The 23,170-nt window shown below is 30.8% G+C and overlaps 1 long non-coding RNA gene across 1 annotated transcript; it reads left to right on the forward strand.

Moving 5' to 3' along the window:
* The first annotated feature begins 281 nt into the window (after nt 1-281).
* Nucleotides 282-18,679, forward strand: LOC123667380. Its single transcript, XR_006745431.1, has 3 exons — nt 282-294; nt 4,676-4,680; nt 18,505-18,679. It is a non-coding gene; the product is annotated as an uncharacterized LOC123667380 (long non-coding RNA).
* Nucleotides 18,680-23,170: the final 4,491 nt, after the last annotated feature.

Consider the following 23,170-nt stretch of genomic DNA (forward strand, 5'->3'; position numbering starts at 1 on the left):
TGGAATACTGTTTTATTACTACTAAAAAAATTAACTAGCTTAAAGGACTCGCGTATAAAATATTTTTTAATGTATTTCACTATTGACTGAAAGCTTTAGAATGAATTTGCTTTTAAGATTTGTACGTCTAAAATGTTTGTATTTCTTATACTTTATATTAGAATCGCAATATTGATGGTGGTCGTTCATCTATGTACGTAGTTTACAATAAAAAATCTAATTTGTTCGCGATATATTATTAGAAGTAATAACGCACAATAAACTAAATAAGACATATAAACATTTGGAAGTCTTGTTTATGCCGCAGTTAAATTAATGCTTAGTAAAAAAGAAGTTGTAATACAGTAGTAAATTCGCCTCGTACGCAAGGGAAAGTTATTCTATTAATTTTTTTTTAAAATAAATATACGTGTAGGTATTATAATTAAGTATATGTATGTACAGCTATTAATTTGAAAAATATTAATAATCACTACTAATGCTACTAAACAAAACATTCACTATAATGTATTTTTTGTTTCAATACATTTCAATAACTAATAATAAAACGTGAGCGATTGTTTAGCTTGATAAATTACAACAAAAACAACTGCATACTAAATAAACTTCCTTTACAACAATTAAAACCAACGTGCTAATAATAGATATGTAATTAAAGCTATTAGCGTTGAAAACAATTTAATAGCATATTAAACTACAAAAACATATTACGATGTCAGGACTTAAAAACTGTCTGAACAGTTGGAAAACGATTACATTACGACGCCTTCAGCGCGTGCGAAACCGAAAAAATAAAACATACCAACCGTGAAGAAGATACTAGACAAAGATCGCACCATATAAATACCATCTCGAGTGAAAGAGATAGATGATTAACCATCGAAAGAAAGAGATAGTTAAATTGAGATATCACCGGAGTGAAAGGGACGAAAGTTAAAGAGAAAGATAGGGTGGAGAGTGAAATTGCCGTGCTAACTTTCGCTGAGCTCGTTTCGGTTACGTCAGACCTGCGCCCGAGTTGCGTAACGTGAAGATTATGATTATTTGTATGGCACTGATTTGAATGACGGCTGGAAGCAATCAATTTCTTTACGTTTCCTTTCCGGTGCCATTTGTTTGCTTGCTGCTTGTTCTTAATGCAGATGACCGATAAGTTACGATTGTACACAATGCTGATTAATTGATAATGATATTATAAAATGTAGCTAAATCACGAAACATGGATCAAAAATCGAAAGTGTTTTTGTTGAAATTCTTTAAAGATGAGATGTCACATTGCAAAAGATGAAACAAGTATGTCAAAAACTGTGAGATATATATGACAGTGTTTTTTTTTTACTACAAGGTCGTCAACCAGCTTGAAATAAAGAGATCAAGTCTAATGATAACAAGTGGAACACTGAAGATGTATGGTTAAGTGGTTCTGAAATCTGAATACAAGTATACTCGAGCGAAGAAGGTCTAGACATATGTAAATTGTTTAATAGTTTTTAGATGAACAAAATTATTAAATTATTTTACCTTTCACTGAAAGCTCGACCAATTTAATGAAATCCACATGTGGAACCTAAGTAATCTACGTAGCCTCATGGTTGTTTAATTAATGTTGGCAATTAATTTTAGAAGCCATATTCTCAATATTGATTTAATTTGTGTGTATGTATTTTGTGTGTGTATTGTATGTGTGTGAGAAATATGCGTGATGACCACAACACTGGATTTATCATAACGTACATGAAATTAAAATTAAATTTTGGCAGGATGATTGTTAAAGTTGTTCTATTACGCAACCTAATGATTTCGGAGGTCGAATGGCAAACGATCTTTGTAAAAGTACTAACGTATCAAACAGGCTAAAATGTGAGCAGGAAGACTGGCTTAAATTAACGTAAACTTACGAAGAAGTTAGCCTTTTCATACTCGTTTACAAGCCCACTTAATCGTATTTTGATGGTTCTTGCATTACACTGTCATTTTTTGAATTTACTAACATGCAATTTACCTGCAATTACAAAGAATTTCTTTCATCATTATTCTATGTCATTTGAATATCTAATACACAATTTAGTTGATAATGCCTTTGAAGACGTCTCGTTTGGAAAGTGGGTTGGATTATTGTGTAACTCTTGTCCACTTTATAAAATGCAAAAGTACATTTTCGTATTATAAAGTGGACATATATATATGTTTTAATAAAGCAATAAATGCTCACGAAATTAGCTTATCATCATCTAAAAAAAATGTTGGGCAATCGACTCGGGTCAGGGTTAATGGTATTAAAAGAAGCGCGTGATCTTGGATTCTTGTGATGTACTCGTAAATAGTTCATGTTAATATTTACTTTAAATTTGTTCTTATTATTGTTTCATGAATTACGCAAAACTAGAACTCATTCATTAATCGTGAATAACATTTGTCATGATTATTATGAAATTTCCATTTGTCTCTATCTGAAACTTGAGTTGTTTGGGCATTCAGTTTCGAGTCCTCGATCGATCATTTCTACATTCTTGTATTAAATTATAACTGGATAGGAATAATGTCCTAGTTGTTAAACGTTGTCTACTTATATTATATTATACGTCTCTCCTCGCTCTAATGCCGAAGCACAATAGTCCACTGTAACCAACCCATTTTCAAAGCACTAGTGAAGATCTAACATGCGTGTGTGTGAATTTATTCTCGATGCATATGTGTGAATTTTAAATGAAAATTTTGTCTTATTTTCTCGATACTATATAAACGTATTTAATAATTATTATTCACCAGAGTCTGTTAATTATTTACGACGATTATTTAGATGCAAATTTCTTTAACGCGTACGTTTATGAAACATTAATATTCTGTGCGTTCAAGTAAATGCTGTGTTCTCAGTAACAGCTGTGTGTTTCGTGAATGTACGTATTGCGAGTGTATTTGAATGGCTATGTGTGTGAGTAGCGTTCACAATGAAAGTACTAGCAGTTGCGGGGATTTAGGTCACAGTTCCAACTTTGATTATAAAGATTACGAGCCGTGTGAATCATCGCACATCTTCTATGTGTGTTGTTATATAGTATGTACCTACGTTAATACATTTTTGTTTATTTATTATATATGCACATAAATGATATAACACCTTATAAACATGTGGTTTTAAAACTTTAAGTTTCATTGAATTTGTACTTAATGTATTACTTAGTGCCATTTGATCTATTTCAAATTTGAAAAAAAACTTAATGTATTATTTAGTGCCATTTGATCTATTTCAAATTTGAAAAAAAATATAAAAAAAATCTTTTAAATTGTTTTGAGATAAAATAGACAATTATATTTTTTTATTAATTGATGGTTTATAATGTAAATAATATAGACAAAATTCAGATCATCAATAGACAATCATCAGATTTTAATTTTAGTAGGTAAATAATTATAAAGAAGCTAAAACGAAAATATAATACAATGTTAAAAATTCTACCAATTTTCACACAATGTTTATTTGATGTCTCATATTTGGTTATAAGTACTTAGGCAACTATGTCCATATCGGTAAATTTTATTACCAATGTGTAGGTATTCGGTTATTTATTCAATAACATAAGTAATGAAATGTTTATAGAATGTGTGAAGGTCAACAGTCCATGGTCGATGATAACAAGGGACAGTTATATAATAAGATATCGATATACTTGTGAAATAAAAACACCATGTAATTTAAATATAATAATATTGAATTTAAACACAACAAATATTTCAGACTATATTTCCTTTACTTACACTATACTACTTTGTACTTTTTTATACTTTTTTTTTACCCAGAGGAAATCTCTAACGAATGCCTCGAGCCCAGGGGAGCTGGAGCTAGGGTATGTCCGATTCGCATGGACTAAAACCTCTGGGGTGTTCCTTCGACACGCCTGGGCGGAATCACTACTTTTTTATACTACCTAAGATGTAGATGATAGATATTCTGAAGAAGTATTATTTTGTAAGTATAATTTAAAGTTAAATTTTAATAAGAAATTTACATTTTTTTTCTTGCAGAATATTTGTCTAGTAGTATCTAACAATTTGTATAATTGTATGTCTGTAAAATTAACTTCGTCTTCACTCGTTTGAATTTTAAAAATAAATTAAAAATATGTGGGTATTAGGGCTAAGAGAATTTGTACGTATGATATTAAGCATAATGTAGCTGGTACAGATAAGGCATGTATTTCATTAAATAAGGTCTAAAGTCTAAAAATAATAATAATAACGATTAAAGATTCTACTTGTAAATGCGTGTTGAAGAATATGGATGAGGGTTCAATGTATGTTAAGCATAGGACCACCACTTTTGTAATATAATTAGATATGTTATACATTTTTTGACTTAATATTTCCAATAGGTCCCTACTACGCTTATGTACATAATTTTTGTCTTTATCTAGGTTTTCTGTACTAGTGATTAATTTACGATTTTTCAACAAATACAAATTCCAGTATATACAATTTACAATACTTCAAAAAAAAGAAAAAACATTTTTTTAACCTATACAAGATTTAACTGTTTTGTAACCGCTATTTATATTTTAAAAAAGTCTAACCAAATGATTGGGTTTTTTGGGCTTTAGTTTGATTTTAAAAATGCGTGTTTTAATTTTTTTGTACGTTTTTGTACAATCTTTTAAACAAGGAAGACCTTTTATTTAAGATACAGTTAGGAATGTTGTGTAACATTTACCGTCACAATTATTGTTCTGTTTTTGTTTCCATTACAACTTTTGTTTTTTTTTTCGTTTTTTAAACCCTGAAATTGGTGTTAAAAATGGCAAGTTATAATTTTTTTGAGGTCTCCATAGCAATAAAACTAAAAGCAATGAATAGCGAGACCGTTAAATAGAAATAGGAGCATATAGGAAGTTGTTTTGTATTCTGACAATATTTGTAATAAAAGAGCGCTTTATTGCTTGTCTCCATTTTTTTACGAAAAATGAAATTGGTGTTATAGGCCTTCTTATTACCACGTACCAAAAGTATTATTTTAACTTTTTATCGTAAGTTGCACTTACTTAAACGGTCGTAAACGGAACGATTTGTTTTATTTCTAAAATCATTTGGCTATGACTCGTGATTATCAAAATATCTTCATGTAGGACAGAATTGTTTCTCTTTAAAAGTTCTAAAAAAAGTCCGCGAATGCATATGTTTATCTTTAAAGGTTGGCTCACTATAACCTTTTTTATACTAACCAAATTTGTTCTAAAATATTGCATTATTTGGGAAGGTGTTTTTATAAACATGATATTATTTTTATCCTTATCTAAATAAATACGTTAACCATCACCAATAAATCACCATCTAAACTAATATTATAAAGTTAAAGAGTTTGTTTGTTTGTTTGTTTGAACAAGCGAATCTCAGGAACTACTGGTTAGAATTAAAAAAAATATTTTTGTGTTGGATAGTCTATTATAAAGTCTATAGTCTATATATAAAGAGATGATAATAGCCTAAAGGTTATATAACATCACGCTTCGACCAATAGGAGCGAAGAATCAGTGGAAAATGTTGCAAAAACGGGGAAAATTATTCATATTTGAAGGCTTCCGTTGCGTGCGCTGTGTGAACGGTTCACGTTACCCAAAAAATATGTTTGAGAGAATTATTCCTTTTTAAATGATCTAAAAAATGTCCGCGACAGTATATCTATCTTTTAAGATTGATTCACTATAACCTTTTTATGGTACCCAATCAAATTTGGTCGATATTAATGCATTAATGTCAATTATTTGCCAAAGAATTTTATCAACATATTATTAATCCTTATCCAAATAAATATATTTTTGATTAAGATTATTTAATTATAGAATATAATTCAAATAGAAGATAGTACAATTTTAAAATCACTCCGCAACAACATGATGCGCAAGACAAGACGCTGCGCTGGCCGGCGGGCGAGGGGGAGGCAGGAGATATAGTTACCTACACATCTATTGATAATGTGATGGATCAAAAAGGTGCGGTCCATTACCCACAGGAGTTTCTTAATTCTTTGAACCCGAGTGACCTTCCCCCACATTCTCTCAGGTTAAAAATAGGTGCCCCAATAATTTTACTTAGAAATCTTAAACCACCAAATTTATGTAACGGGACCTGACTTAAAGTCAAATTTCTGCGCAACAACGTGATCGTAGCAATAGTTTTGACTGGTTCAGCAGTTGGTCAAACAGTGCTTATACCTCGCATCCCAATGATTCCAAATGATTTACCTTTTAATTTTAAAAGAATCAAATTTCCCGTTAAGTTATCTTTTGCCGTAACAATTAATAAATCACAGGGGTAAACATTTAAATATGTAGGAAGCGATTTTCGTTGTCATGATCGGGTTGCGGAGAAAATTTGTATGTTCTTCTGCCACAAGGAAATAAAAATAAAAATATCATTTACGCAGAAGTACTTTAAAATATATTTTTTTTTAAACTTAACAGAAAATGACGCGGACGAAGTCGTGGGCAAAAGCTATTAAAAATAAACAGTTGATGTGAGACGTCCTCCTTTTTTCGATAGTCTGATAAAATAGAAAGAAATAAAATGGCTCTGAGATATTATTAAAGTATTTAGATTGCACGGTATGTGTTGTGTATAACATATATAAAATGTGAGTTATGAAAATGAATAGAACGAAAGTGAGCGCACGGTTAGCGATGCCTTGCGCAACCCTACGAAAGGGGGATTTTGTGACCTATCTCGTTATACTGTATACATAAGTTCAAATTTATTTATATCCTTGATGATGTTATGTATTGTACTATTACCATAGAATAGAAAAGTTGAATGTTCGTGTATTCAATTGGCTTTATATAAATTATGAGTTTTTTTTAAATATTAGTTTTTGAAAACTGATATCGTTCATTTGGATGAACAGGGTATTATCTCAAAAATCTCGACTTTTGGATAAGAAATGCAGTACCACTTAGAAAATTAAGATCTTTCTAATGAACAGGGACTTGTAACGATCGGACGCGAAATGGCGCGGGGGACAGGGTAGTATCTCCATCTTTTTCGCTCATGTCACATGTAGCTTTCGACCAACACAGTCTTATTCAGTCTTACGCTGGACGTTGAATCGAAAAGTCGCTGTTGTTTCCTAGAACACGGTATTAAAACAAAAAAGTGCCGTGTTTGGTATAAGGTAAGTTACTTATTGGAATATTGTTTTGTAGAACACGGTATTAAATCAAATAAGTTCTGTTTTTGTTATAAGGTTACTTAATTATTGAAATATTGTTTTGTAGAACACGGTATTAAATCAAAAAAGTGCTGTTTTTGTTATAAGGTTACTTAATTATTGAAATATTGTTTTGTAGAACACGGTATTAAATCGAAAAAGTGCTATGTTTGTTATATAGTTAGTTAATTATTAAAATATTTTAATTGGAAATACAGGCTACTTTTTATGTTAAAACCGTATTCGGGATATTTTTTTCAATAATTATTAAAATTTGTCGACAGTATAGAGGCTCCTTTTGAGATGCTACTAAGTTCTATACAATTTTATTCATTTTTGTTTAAAATCTTAAAGCATAAATAGTTCTTCGTTCTTTGTATCTTTACTTTAGCGTTAATTTATGTTTATGGGAATGAAAAATTGTTGTCTAAACTTTTTATAGAATGATGTCAGAACGGCTTATGAAAATAAGAAATAATTTTAAGAAGCCACCAGATGCAATAGATAAAACGGCTTCTGTTTCTTCCAACGAATCGTTAAAAGTTCCTGTTGAATGTGAGTGTATCTTTTAAAAAACTTTTGAGTTTATTTCTTAACAACTTATTGTTTTACAATTTTACATTGTTTTTATTAAAAAAGGCCTATCTAATAAACTTATTTTTTGCAAACAAAATTATTTACGAGTGAATATGATTCAAAAATTTCATTAGAAGTAAATTTGAATCAAAAATGATTCAAATTTACTTCTAATGAAATTTATTTAAATGTATTTTTATATTTCAATGTACTTGTCGGCGCCATCGTCATATTTGTAAACGACTAGCACATCGTTCGATATTCACCTACCCTCACTCGAGTCATTCTGACAACTAGCACATCGTTTGATATTTCTACCCTCTCTCACTAAAGTCATTCTAACGTTGTATAAAAGGACCTTAGTAACCGCGGCTAAGTCAGTCTGGCTCTGGCGTGGCATGATATAACTTAGACTTTATGATGATGAACTTAGACTCTTTGATAGTTAATTGATGTACACGAATTGATTGTCAGATACGATCTATCGGGTAACTCGGGCAGTGGAGGCGAGCGTTGATACATATCGTAAAGGGGGCCTCCTTAAACCTACACCTTGGTCACAAGTCCTAGGCACTGCTCTGAGTATCTCCCTCTCCCTTTCGATCTACTATTGTTACCTAGCTAACTATCTGTGTTGCCTTACATTATTATTAATTAGTCTACCTCCCTTTTCCGACATACTTATTTGTTTTTCATCTGTTTATTTTAGTGGAAAATCAACAAATGTCAGTTGTTGAAAATGAAACAGTGTCGTTCCATCAATCTAGTCTTGAAGAGACAATGGAAGTAACAAATGATTCTCATGATGTTAAAACTGTTGAAGTATTAACCGAAGGTAGGTATAGTTGTATGACTGTTCTGCAATATTTATTTATTTATGTTTAATTAATTTTACTATGTACTCTTTGTTTTGATATCCTAGAAATAAATCAAAATACTACTTGTCGGGTCTGTAGTAACACTTCATCAACATCTTCGTCATCATCTACCAGCGATAGTGAAGACTCAAACAAGGATGAAAACCTAGGTAGTTTTTTTATTTTATCGTTGTTTAATATAAACAAATTAAAGTCAACAATACAAGTCGCAAACAATAATGTACAATAAAAAATATAATCAGTCACAAATAGGTATGATAAGTATTTATTTTATAAACGTTTTAATTAATATATTTACCTTGTAGATACAAATTTTCCTGGGGTTGACTCTGATGACAGCGTCAAGGATCCGAATTATGGTTCATCATCAAGATGTACAGATTTAACATCCAGTGATTCGGAGTTGGATGATATAGCGCAAACTGGATCAGCTCCAGAAGAATTACAATCTGCGACGTCACCTTTGATCGTGGAAGGAGAAATATCGAGAAACCCATTAACTGAAGTTACAAATACTCGGAAAAGACAAAAACGAACACAGAATTGGATACGCGTGAAGGCAAAAAGGCTACGGAATACTGGTAAGTCTTATGTTTCGAGGACAAATAAAATTATACCCGAGAAGAAAATTGGACCTCCGTGTACCGAAAAATGTCGTCAAAAATGTTCATATAAAATACCAGAAGAGAAGAGAATAACTATTTTCAAAATATTTTATGAATTATCGGATTTGAATCGGCAACGGCAATTCATAGTTAATAGTATAGATGTTGTTCGACCTAAGTATCGATACTCTAATTCTGCAAAGCCCCGTCAAAACAATTATGCGTATCATTTAAACGTTGACGAAAATATGATACGAGTCTGCAAATCATTTTTTAAATCAACTCTGTCTATCAATGACAAAGTAATAAGCACTGCACTAAAAAAGAAAGACTCAAATTTAGGTAATGTGGTAGCCGCAGACTTAAGAGGTAAACACGGAAATCACTTAAAAATTCCAGATTCAATTAAATTTGATATTCGAGAACATATTAACTGCATACCGACAATAGACAGTCATTATTGCCGAAGCAACACGAGCAAGAGATACATTGATGGAGGGAGATCATTGGCTCAATATTACTGAGACTATGTTAATGATTGCAAAAAACAGAATAAGCCATTCGCTCATTACTTAACATACCACCATATCTTCAATAATGAATTTAATATTGCGTTCCACTCTCCAAAGAAAGATCTTTGTGATACCTGCGTTGCGTTTAATAATGCTGTTGGTGATGCCAAAGAAAACTTAAAGGCTAATTATGACAAACATCTTGCGGAGAAAGACCAATCTAGAAAAGAAAAGGAAGTAGATAAAAATAGGCTAGATAACGTTGTCGTCGCCGTTTATGATCTCCAAGCGGTCTTACCCTGTCCCCGCGGTGACGTGTCGAATTTTTATTATTTGTCAAAACTAAATGTTTTGAATTTTACAATATATAATTTAAAATCGAAGGAAGTAGAGTGTTATGCATGGCACGAAGGAGATGGTAACAGGGGTGTCAACGAAATAGCTACCTGTGTCTGGAAGTATTTAGACAAACTATCTAATAACGCAGTAGAACCTTTTCATGTAGTATTTTACAGCGACAATTGCTGCGGACAGCAAAAAAATAAATTTATGATTTATACGTATCTGCTTGCATTGACTAAATTTTCTAAAATATTATCGATCACTCATAAATTTTTAATAAAGGGGCACAGTGCAAATGAAGGTGATAGTGCTCATTCATTGATCGAAAGAAGAATTAAAGCATCTTTAAAATATAATCCAATTTATTCACCAGATCAATACTATTACCTAATACGTTCTGCAAAAGTAAACGGAAAACCGTTCATTTTAAACGAATTGTCGCATGATTCTTTTTTTGATATTAAAACAGCGACTGATAAAATAAGTAAATCTTTGCCACCAAAAAATACTGTCAATGAACCTTTCAAAGTAACCGATATTAGGATAGTTAAAGTTTCTACTGAAAATAAAGACACAATTTTCTATAAGACTTCTTATTTTGATACGGATTTTAAAGAAATCAAATTGTTTTCTGGAACTCGCCGTAATAAACCGGACTTAAATAATATTAATTTTGAGCAACTATATGGAGAGAAAATAAAAATATCGGACCAAAAAAAAAAAGGTTTCATAAATTTAATTGAAAAAAATATTATACCTCAGTATTATCGAACTTTTTATGAAAATTTGTAAGATGTTTATTATTAGTATTAAACTTTATTATTTTGTGTACTTATTACATACGATTAAAATCTTAACGGTTCCTATAAAAGACTTCTATTTTTTTTAATTAAATTTTATTTTATTTTAGATACCTACCTACTTATTTTTTATAATATGATAAATGATGCCAAATATTTTGTATTAATTTCTGTTACTCTCTAGTTACGAGTATGTTCATGTTTATTTTATTAACCGTGTACTGAGTTTATGTAATTAGGTATGTGACTAGATTTTCATCTAAATCCTATTTGATATTTTATTAGCAGGTTATTTTATTAAAGTGATTTTGTTTGGATTTTAGGAGGTTTTCTGAATGTTTTATATTCTTTTCATAGTTTAGTATTCGTTAATGTAGTGTAAGAATATTTAAGCTTATGATGTCCTTAGTCCGATTTTATTTAATTACTGATAAGGATAACATACTACGCATTTATACTGTTTTTTTTTAAGTGATCTGCTTAGAATATAAGTGATTTTGTAAAATGTTGTCTTTTCTTTTCATAGAATGATATTCGCTATTGTGTATGAATATTAAGTATACATATGTAATGTTTTGTGCACTGATTTTATGTGATTATGTGACTCAATTTTATTCTTAGTCCGATCTGATGTTATTTTAGTACTTATAAGCATATCATACAACGCATTTATACTGATTTTGTTAAAGTGATTTTGCTTAGAATTTAAGTGATTTTGTTAATTTTTTTCTTTTATTTTCATAGTCTGATATTCGTTATTGTAGTGTATTATTAATAATGTAAAGTATTCTGAATAAATACTTTTTTTTTAACTAAAATTTTGGTATTAATGTGTATTATCTCTACAAGGATTTTAAACTTTTTAGGAACAAGGTAGTATTTTAAATTTTTTGAATTCATAATTGAATAAATAGCAGAATTTCGATATAATAGTCAATAGTATTTAAATAGAAAATATATGAAACTAAGATTGTTAAAATAAAATATAAAATCATTGTGGAGCAGAAAATATTTAACTTTTTATAAATGCAGAATTTTGAGTTAAAACTCTGTTTTACAAATATTTTATGTTCAAAAGGGTATTATTTCGCACCTTTTTGAATAATTTCAGTTTTTTCTCAAAACCTGAAAACTGGATAAAATAATAGAACTACAGATATACTGTCAAATAAATAGGCTAAAAAAGTGTATAAGTTAGGTCAACCAAATATTATTAGAAGCTGAGATACGCCTTCTAGAAAGTTTAAAATTGATCTCCTGAAAAATCAGCGTTTTTGACATAATACCCTGTTCATTTAAGTAAGCGATATTCATTCTGGTATACTGGGTAAAATGTATAAAAATTAGAAACTATACTCATTAGTTCGATTCCCGGTCAGAATAGATATTTGTGAGAATAGATAAAGAGATCGGTTTCTATTGCTTTTCTAAACATTTCATGGATATTGTTACTGCTGATAAAATAGTTACCCATAATGCAGTAAAATAACGTGACGAATTATGTTTCTATTATGGAACTTAACAAAACGTTGGCCGAAAAAAATCCTTAATTTTTTTTTGTCATCAGCAACACCACTAATAACTTTCTTAAAACTTTATATCAAATATAAAAATATTTTCTCTCGCAATACTTACTAAATTCAACAAGTAGGTATAGTGACAAAATTCAATATTATATTAATATGAATGTATGGGGCGATATCTACACAAAGACCGTCGGTATGACGGACAAAAAGTGAGAAATCTTTTGGACTCGACTCTTACGCAAGTTCAGGTAGGTAGCACACGTGTTCGAAGAGCTTTATCTATTCGCGTGTGTGCGTTATAGTAAATTGAATAAAATATAAAAATACTAACGCTATAATAAATATAAAAACCTACGAATAATAATGGAGTCGTTTTTGTATGCTTGCGATATTTAAGTACCTTTGTAATTTCTTCGCGTAATAAGTGAATGTTATTGATTGACGTCATGGTATTATTCACTTTTTAAATGTGTGTATACATACGACCTGGTATTGTGCTAATAGTGCAGGTATATATGTGTGTCATATATTCACTTATATGTATGTGAACTTGACAATTTAATTGTAAATAAACTATCAATTAAATATAAATAAAGTTAAAAATGTAATTTTATATAGTTCTATAATCATAATTGAATATTTTTTTCCACCAGAGTTTCTTATTATTTTTTGGTACCAAGATAGTACTTACAAATAAAAATGTATCCAGTGTCTGGGAAACTCGTAGTATTAGCTTAAATTTATTTAAATGATTCGGTCTTGTGTAGCTACGTGACAACAGAGAAAAAATATATACAGTTTTGAAACCAGTATCGATTACAGTAATAACCTTACATACAATTGAAGTATAATGTACTAAGTAATAATAGCTCAATGTTACATACCCTACATACTGTGTGGCTACGGTACTAAAGAATATAGCCACCCCCTCTCTTCCCGTGGGTGTCGTAAGAGGCGACTAAGGGATAACACAGTTCCGCTACCACCTTGGAACTTAAAAGCCGACCGGTGGCGGGATAACCATCGAACTGCTGGCTTTGAAATACACAAGGCCGAAGACGGGCAGCAGCGTCTTAGGTGCGACAAAGCCAGCCCTGCGGTCAGCCGGTCACCAACCTGCCTGCCCAGCGTGGTGACTATGGGCAAAACACATGAGTTCACGTTATTTTTGGCGTAAACTTGTGGAGGCCTATGTCCAACAGTGAACTGTTTAGGCTGTAATGATGATGACCCTACATACGTACCTGATACATTTTTTTAAATATCTCCAATACCAAATTAGTTCTTTTAAAGTTTTGTTATAACTATAGATAATAAATAATTAAGATTATATTTATGTCCCTAATGATTTACATAAATTAAGTTTATATACTTCAGTTCGTCGAAATGCCTTTTGGTGGTATTTCAAGGTTATGATATAAATATTTTATAACGTTTCGAAACGACAAAGCGTGAACCTTGTGAAATGTCACTATCGAGGGATCTCGATGCTTATAGAGGTCCATTTTTTTGTTTCGCCTACCTGACTCTATTATGATGCCAGCGAAAGTTATGTGAAAGAACCCCATATGTTAAAAAAAACCTTTCTAACTTTTTTGGCTCTCGAAATTTTGATTAAGGTCGAGAACACACGTTAGATTTACGACTTGACTTGACGTTTCTGACACACCGCATTTTTAATTTTTTTATTTTAGTTGATGCTAAAGTTACGTATGGTTTTAGTTTTGTCAATTTAGAAAATTATTTCTTTTTAATAATTAGGTTAAATGAAAGCAAGTTTTAATTTGATGTATCAGAAATGTCGATGACGCGCTTGTTTTGTAGTCCATAGGATACGGTTACAGTTTAACATCAGGCAGACCGTACATTTGTTTCTTCTATCTAACCTAACCTAACCACACAACTATTTATTTCCGCCATATCGTTATTGATTGCTTATTGCCGATACATGGGATAATAATTATATACATGTGAAGTAGCACTAATAGTGTACCTAAATCTTTACGACAAAGGTGTTTAGGTGTGAAGGAATTATACAAGTAATTTAAGGCTTCTTTTTTTGACACGTTTTTTGACAAAATAAATACATCTTACTGCGCAAATGTGTCTCCAGCCTTAAGTCGATTTTGTACTTCACAATGAAGTCAGTAAAAAAATAGCGTTTTTATTTTATAAATTGCTGGGTTCGCGTGTCTATTGATAAATAGGTATTGTACGTGTTTGATCGAATGCTTTTGAAAGACGCGAATTTTATTTTCGGATTAATGCGGGTATGGGATTTAGGTATAGTGTTTTGGGTATTTCTAAAAACACAATAATGATTTATTAAAAAAAAACATACTAGGTATATCTTTACGGTCACACGTGCATTATTCCAAAGTTCTCAAAGAAAAGTTTTGTATCGAAAAAATTGTAATTAAAACTTAAAATTAATTTTCATACTTACATAAAAAAATATTGCCTAATATAAAAATATATATATATTCAAATTTATATTGAAAACCAAAACAATAATGTTGAAGTTCGGAATTCGCTTTATTATCATTATTATAGAGTTTATAATCTGTTTTCAAAGAGTTACCACAGTATGACATTATTTTACTATGAACGGTATGTTCCAGCAACATAAATGCGTAATAATATCGTATAATTTACTAAAATTATATGTTAAAACTTAAAACACAATTGCGGATACTAGCACTGTGTGTTGCTGGCTCTTGACTTTGAAGAAGAATTACGCAATTTTGAAGAATATTTACGCAATAAAATAATTAATACAGAAAAAAAAGAGAAACGGATTATAAAAAAAACTAACATATTTTACTTGTTAACTGGCTAAATACGATAAAAAAGGTAAAACAGATACAATGGTTAATTGCTAGTATACAAACAGCTAATTTTCTAATGAAAACATCAAATAAAATGCAAGAGAAAGCACGCATTCTAGAACAAAGAACCGCTTTTCACTCTAATCATTTGAAGCATAACAGCTTAGAGAAAAACTATCGATCATTGCCTTCGAAAGTTATTTCTTGACGAACACAATCTTAATTCTACTTAAATAATTGTTCATTTGTAATGATACTGTGTGTACGACATTAGCATTTAAATATAGAAATGGTATCGGCACGTTACAAAGATGACATGACTGTCAACAAGCAATTTGTTTTTAGATAGAAGAAGCTAAGATGCTTTAGGATACTAAAAACTATTGTAAATGACATTTCTACGTCTCGTATACTCTAAGTATAGAACTCTCACTCTTTCTCAAATTAATTAGAGTCAACGAATCGCACACGCGATCGAACTGGAAGAAAGTGATGTTACGACAGCGCATCGGAACAAAAAAAAAAATGTTGTAATGTTTTATCACTGTCCCTTTCTAGTCCATAGCCTTAATATCAGCTATCTCTTTTTAAAGAAAGTGCTAGCGTTCACTGCTTTACGTCATACGATTGGTATATGGAAGAGAAAGATAAATAAAGCTAAATAAAAGGTAGTTCGGTAATGTTATGATTTTATATTTTGTTAATATCTTTACTGTTCTCACAAAAAAGAAAGTTAATACAGCTACTTATACTAAAAAAAGAATGGACGGTGGTTGTAGGCATCAAAAGTCGTAGTAAAAAAAAAAAAACAAAAGGTTTATCTATTTTTTTGCCTGTTCTTTCGTAGATAGTGAGAGTGAAAGATGACGTAGAAAGTACCGGTAATTCGTTTTGTTGTTGCAAGAGAGGGACAACACGCGTTGCCAGATGATGTGTGAGAATGCGCGCAGGTAACATTTCTTAAGATTGTTCCATGATAATTCTTCGTCATGTTTTAGAATATAGCAATGCAATTATTATAGTATTCATATTTAAAAAATATAATAGTATAAAAATTGGATTATTATTAATAGCTATCACGAATACTTCGTAAAATGCTTGATAAATTATAATAATTATTTTTTCTTTTCAAATCAACAAATTCCATGATAGAATGTATTATCGTAATCAGCTTAAAATGTATTGTTGTTAAATAAGTATGTGTAGCACCTATACTTAAAAGTTGAGATAGAGTGAAGAAGTGTTTACTCGCAAACGAAAAAAACTCGACTTTAATAATATTAACAAAAATACAACGTAGGTAGACGAAAAAAATAGTGAAGTAAATACGCGAGAGATAACACAGTTCCACTAAACTTGGAATCATCCTTCTGCCGGCTTTGAAATACATAGGTCGAAGACGGTCAACAGCGTCTTCGATGCGACAATGCCAACCCTGCGGTCACCAACCCACCTGCCCAGCGTGGTGACCCACGTGGAGGCCTATGTCCAGCAGTGGACTGCGATAGGTTGATGTGATGATGATGATGATGATGTGATGAAGTATATGTAAATCAAGTTGGAGATGTGCGAGCGAGATGAAAACATTACTTGATATTTGAATCACAAAAATAGTTAACGCCCAACGAAGTGGGCACGGGCTAGTAAGGTATAAAGATATAATACAACGAAAGTCGAAAAATAATAGTCAAATAAATACGCATTATGCGATATAACTCGAAAAGTGCTTGGCAGATCTCGATTAACTTTAAATGGAACCACGTGACAAGCACCAGCTTTCGATAAAAAAAAAAGAATCATAAAAATCGGTCCGCCCAGTAAAAAGTTCTGAGGTAACATACATAAAAACACAGTCAAATTTAGAACCTTCTCCTTCCTTTGAAGTCAGTTCATAAATAGAATCCGTTTAAAACAGTGTTGTTATAAGTGAAACTGAATATAATTATCCCGTCTTATGTCTTTTAACAAATTGTATACTAACGATTGACTTTTAACCGGTATTCTACTAAAATTCCGGATATAGAATGTGATCACTATTCTAGTAGAATACTGGTTGTAGGTATTTGTCGCATTTAGTTTTCTAAACGTTTACTAAAACTGTTGTACAGCAGTTGAAGTATCACATAGATATATACTTCTTACTTTTATTTAAATGGATTTGACGTATTTAAAATAACGTTTAAAGAGTATTTAAGTGAAATTAAAGTTCGTTACAGTATAATACGCTTAAGAGAAACAAAAAAAGTAAATAAAGAAAGTGAGAGCCTTGCAGGGGATGAATCTGTTTTTATGTCTCAAAAAAATCTTTTGTGTGGACGCAACAATGACAGACAATGCGTTACGCAACACGTGCATACAGGTTACTGATGTATGCAAAAAAACGCATTCTTGAAAGTTTCTTTGCTTGCATTTTATTAAAAAAAATAAATAAAAAAAAAACATTTTGTTATTTTAATTGGGATACTTTATGGATATCTGTTGTTATACCATTTTTTTAAATTACAGTAAGCTTTTTTAGTTAAGTCTTTATTGTTTCAAGTATTGATTTGTCGCTGCATTTATGAACCAGGTAGTGTATAACTGTATAGTAGTAGCTGATGTGCTATGAGAGATGATAATAATTTATTTATTTAAGTTTTCATTTAATATCATGTCACGTTATATATTTTATTTTATATATAGGTGTATGATCTACAGCAAAGTGTTGTGCATGAGTCCACAAAGGTTTCTGAGTTGGTAGGACCGAAAAAAGCGTACCAACGCGCGCAGGATACAGCCACTATATTATACTCGTATTATAATAATCACGTTTATGTTATCAATTAGTTATAATACTTGAGCCGTAAGGAAGATATCCGAGAAAACATTTTATTAAGTAAAGTTTTTAAAATACGGTGTTGATAGTATCAAAGAACGGAAGGTCTTCATATAATGATGTATGTTAGTGAATAATGTTTGTTTAAATGCTTGTATAGAGTTTATTATGTGAATTATACATATTCAGACATCTCTTGAGTGTAAATGTGTCAAAGTTCTTAGACAATTAAGCGATGTTTCTATGCAACAGCTGTTTACCGTTTTAATCATCACCTTAAAGTACCAATATTATGCGCCAAGTGTTTTTTTTTTTGTTTTAATACTCTATTATCTACACTATATATTTTAAAAATAGGTCATATTAACATAATATTGCCTATTTATATTGAGATTATGGGCTATTAAACATAATCACATAATCAGAATAGGCTAGGGTTACTAGATGGGTAGACTAAAATATCTGGGCAAATTTTCAAAAAGTCGGGATTTTGGGATTAGGGTCGGGACCAACGGGACAAATAAATGTTAAGAAATATAAAAAAAATCACTTTTTATTATAAAAATTTAAATCACAAAAACAATAAACAAAATTACTTTTTATTATAAAAATAAAAATCACAAAAACAATAAACAAAAAAAAACATTTTTTGGCAGATTCTGAGATCATTAATTATCACAATCACTTATTCTAATAAGTATTATAGTTATTAGTAATTTGAACTCCTTTTTGATAAATTACTGCCACATGTACTTCCCATTACATTTATTATCGCGATAGTTTTAGATTTTTGTTTTGCTGTTGTTTGTCGGGACATTTAGTATTTTTTCGGGACTCTGGACATCATACGAAATGTCGGGATAATCCCGAGGAATCCCGACCATCTGGCAACCCTAGAATAGGCTTAGTATCGTAAGGAGACATCTATTAATTACATGAGCTCAGAATTGTACAGTGAAATCTCACCAAATCTTATTTAAACCGAGGGGGGAGGGGATTATCGAACATCTCACATCAACTTCAAAAAATATATAGTATATTTTGTGATCATTTAGTTTTTGCTTTGAACTTTATTTAATTTAAATAAATTAACTGTAGTATACTTGAACAGTTTACTATTTCCCATCAATCTCTATTATGTTCAGCGTCATTCTCACGTAAGGGGGTCCAGGCAAATCTCACTAAATTTCACCTAAGTGGGGGGGGGGGGGGGGGGGGGGTTAAACTGATCGAAAAATAGCTCACGTAGGTAATTAATGGATATCCCCTAAGGAGCACACAACCACTAAAACAGACACAAATATTTGTGTAATATTTTGTAATTACAAAAATTTATGCTATGTTTGTCAATTTAATTTGAAAAATAGTCATTATGGATTAAAATTTTATATATATACTTAGAAATTAATTTACAACTAATCAATACTGTAAGAAACTATGAGTTATTGTAACATATTTAATGATAGACATCCATTCAAAATTCGTGTCCTAATTGTCGAGACGTCGACAAATCTCACAAAATCTATTAAACCTTTGACAGGTGTTTCGTCCAGCGAATATACATTGCTTTTGTATTATTGATTCATAATAAATAGGAAACACACACATAGACAGGACAGTAGAAATTATTTAGTGTGTTTTTTTTAATCAGTGTAATTTTTTATTTTCAGTACCTGAACGGAATTACGGGAATTAATTACGTAGACAACGTGATAAACTATAAATTTGGGAAAGATAGAATGGAGATAGATCATGGGAACCACTTGCGGTTCAAACAACACTCTTATTTCTTAATAAAGTTGTTTTTTCTACCTCATACTAGATGGCGCTGATTGCATTTAAATCGCGCTTACGTTAGCGCAGACGCGTATCATATATACGCTCGCTGGCCGATGCAGCGTTAAATCGGTTCAGTAGTTTTTGAGTATTTTTGACGCTGACTATATTGCATTTAATGTAATAAATAGCAGCCCCAAATAGTATAGATTACGTTATATTAATCTCTCAACGGGAGCTATTAATCACTCCGAGCGGGAATCGAACCCGCGACCGTCGGGGTCTTGTTTTATCTATAAAATTCTCGTGTCGCGGTGTTTGTAGTCAAAATCCTCCTTTGTGTGCATATCGGGTAGGTCTGTGAATCGAACAACATCTATTTTTCATACCTCTAAGTTATGGGGGGGGGGGATTGAGAAGGTTAATAAAATATATGGCAAAACAACGTTTGCGGGGTCAGCTAGTATATATATAATAAAGTGTTATTAATACTTATTATCATAACGTAATGAGAAATAAAATAATTATAAAATATCAGAAATTTTCTTTAGTCATTTAACAGTATCGCTTTCTGAATTTAATTAACTACCTATATAAAGTTTTTAGCAAATATATTCATTAAAAAAATTGCATTGAAGTAATAAATTCTTATAACAAAAATAAAATTTTTCATCCATTGTATCTTATGTACTCAGAAAAAATGTAAGTATAACAAAGATGATTTTTGTAAGTAAAATTATTTAAAACGGGATATTTACCATGTTTTTTATTTTTGTTTTACGAAGCTCGATATTTCGACATTATCTACGAATGTCTTGTTCACGAGACGAAGTTTGTGGGTAGATGTTGACGGCATTAGTGTCCTTACCGGACTACCTCCTTTCTCGTACGTTTGCTGCGTAAACACTGGTCAACCAGTTAACCACTACTATTGTCATTTGAACCCTTACTATTGCCCCTTGTTTTACGTACACTCGACACTCGATCCCGTGTTCTACAGAAGAAACTCACCGCATCAATTCGCAAATTTTTTATACAATGAAACCTTATGATTTTTGTAATTTGTTTCATTAGTATTTTGAGACTAAGAAAGGAAAACAGTCTTTCAGCTTAATATATGATAGGTACATGTTAATGTTTATTCCCCTAAAGCTGCCCCAGATCAGACAATAATAATGTCTCAAGACAGTTTTGTCGGTTACATGCGTGGGTTGCAAATCCGCTCGTTGGTACGAAGGTCAACGGAGTCATCTTTAGATGCACTTTAGCGCATCGGTGAGACAATACGTTGACCCCTATGTCCTTATACGTTCTCTGATTGCAACATCTTACATGGGGTCGAGTTAATTTCATAATTTTGTCTATTGGAAAGTTGGCTTATTATTAGAAAGAATAATGAAAACGGAGTCACAAATCGTTTGAATTTTGAACATTTTTTGGTTGCTTTTTTTTGTCCTGGTTCGTAAACTTGTTTAAGAATAAAAACTCCAATTACACTATGAACCACGTAGATTCAGTCGAATACATGTTCATATACATTTAAACAACGATTGTCGTTTATGTGTAAGGAATTTTTATAATACCTTTATATATAAATAAATAACCAAAGTTACGCTTTATCATATTAGCACAAACTATATTTTGTTCAATGGAAAAATCTTTAAAATGACAACTATTTTAGTATCTTGTTTTTGAAGATGTCATAAATCTGATTTATATATCTTCATAACAATAAATGGATAAACCTATCCACAAGTAATAACAAGTAATAATTTTTCACGCCTTAATATACAACGAAGGAAACAAGTTAGGATTTATATTTTTTTTCTGTATACAACTTTGTTCCTACGTGTACAGTTTTTATGTTAGTATATATAATTATTTATAAATCAATGCAATTAATCAGCATAAGTATTACGAGACTTTTCCACACAGGAAAATAGACATTTGGTCAGCAGTGGGATATAACAGGCTATAAATTGATCAAAGTATTGGAAGAAATTGTTTTATTGTCAGAAAATACTACTACAAATATCCTACTAATATAATAAATGCGAAGTTTATGAAAACAACTGAACCAATTCTAATGAAACTTGATACGTAAAAAGCTGGATATCTATAACGGTATATACAGAATTTTTCTACAGACTACTAATTAAAAAATAAATATATTTTTTTTAGGTTTCTTAGTCATAATTTACTAATAACTCAAGAGTTTCTGCATCATTAATTTTGGGTTACAGAGGTCAGAAGACAATAATTCCTTTTAAGTTTTAATTCGTTTAATGGGCGATTTATCAACGTGATATATCGATGAAATTGTAATTGGAAAAAGAGAAATGTTCAATATTTTACATATTTTATTGTCGGAGCGATTATACTTTGTCGAAGTATCCTGTTTTGTACGACGATTCAGACTGCGTTTCCACATCTATAGCTCTCTCTTCCTTTCCTTAGACATATGTTAGATATATCATAGACCGTAAAGTAATTGGCTTATGCTCTAGTGGTAGCAGTTTCAATCCTCGTACTTGGTAAATATTTGTATAGGCACGTTTGTCGTGGTCTCAGCGTTTGTGCTTGTTTATACTTGTTCACACAACGTGTTTTCAGACATTACAGGATTTACTTTCTATTGGGAGATATCGGGTGTGAATCTTGTATATTTTTATATATATCCTACTGGATGAGAAACGATGCATTTTTGTCACATCTAGAAAAAAAAAAACTTAATACTATTAGGTTGGTAACTCATATTTCATTAAAAAAAATAAATACCAAAGATACACACTTATTACAAAATATCGTTAAATATTTTATTACATTTACAATGTCAAAATATTAAATGATTTTATTTGAAGTTTACGTGTGAAATCGTATTTTATAGCGTGTAACAGAGATGTGTCCGAGATGTTTATATGCGAAGTATGGTAATTCTGTCTTGTCTATTATTGCGTTTTATGTTTGACATATATTTACTTGAAATGTTACGGAGAAACTTATTGCGTAAGTGTCGGTGTGGTCCACAGTAAGGTCTATTTATATTATCTCTGTTTAAAATGAATGTTAGTAAAAGGGATTCTTATGTAACACTTATCTATTTTTATTTATCTATTTTTGTGAACAACGAATTGTATTACTTATAGTAATTTAATTACTTTAACAAAAAATTGTACCACTTTTGCACGCTCTACTTCTTTGCGATATGTTTTTCATTTACTTTGTTCGTTTAGACACTATAAATTGAATGTACGTATTTAAGTTTTAAGGTAATACCTTATCGTTTTTTCTATGTACCTGCTTATTTTTGATTTACAACT

This window comes from Melitaea cinxia, chromosome 1 (assembly GCF_905220565.1).
Source record: "Melitaea cinxia chromosome 1, ilMelCinx1.1, whole genome shotgun sequence".
NCBI classification, from domain to species: domain Eukaryota; kingdom Metazoa; phylum Arthropoda; class Insecta; order Lepidoptera; family Nymphalidae; genus Melitaea; species Melitaea cinxia.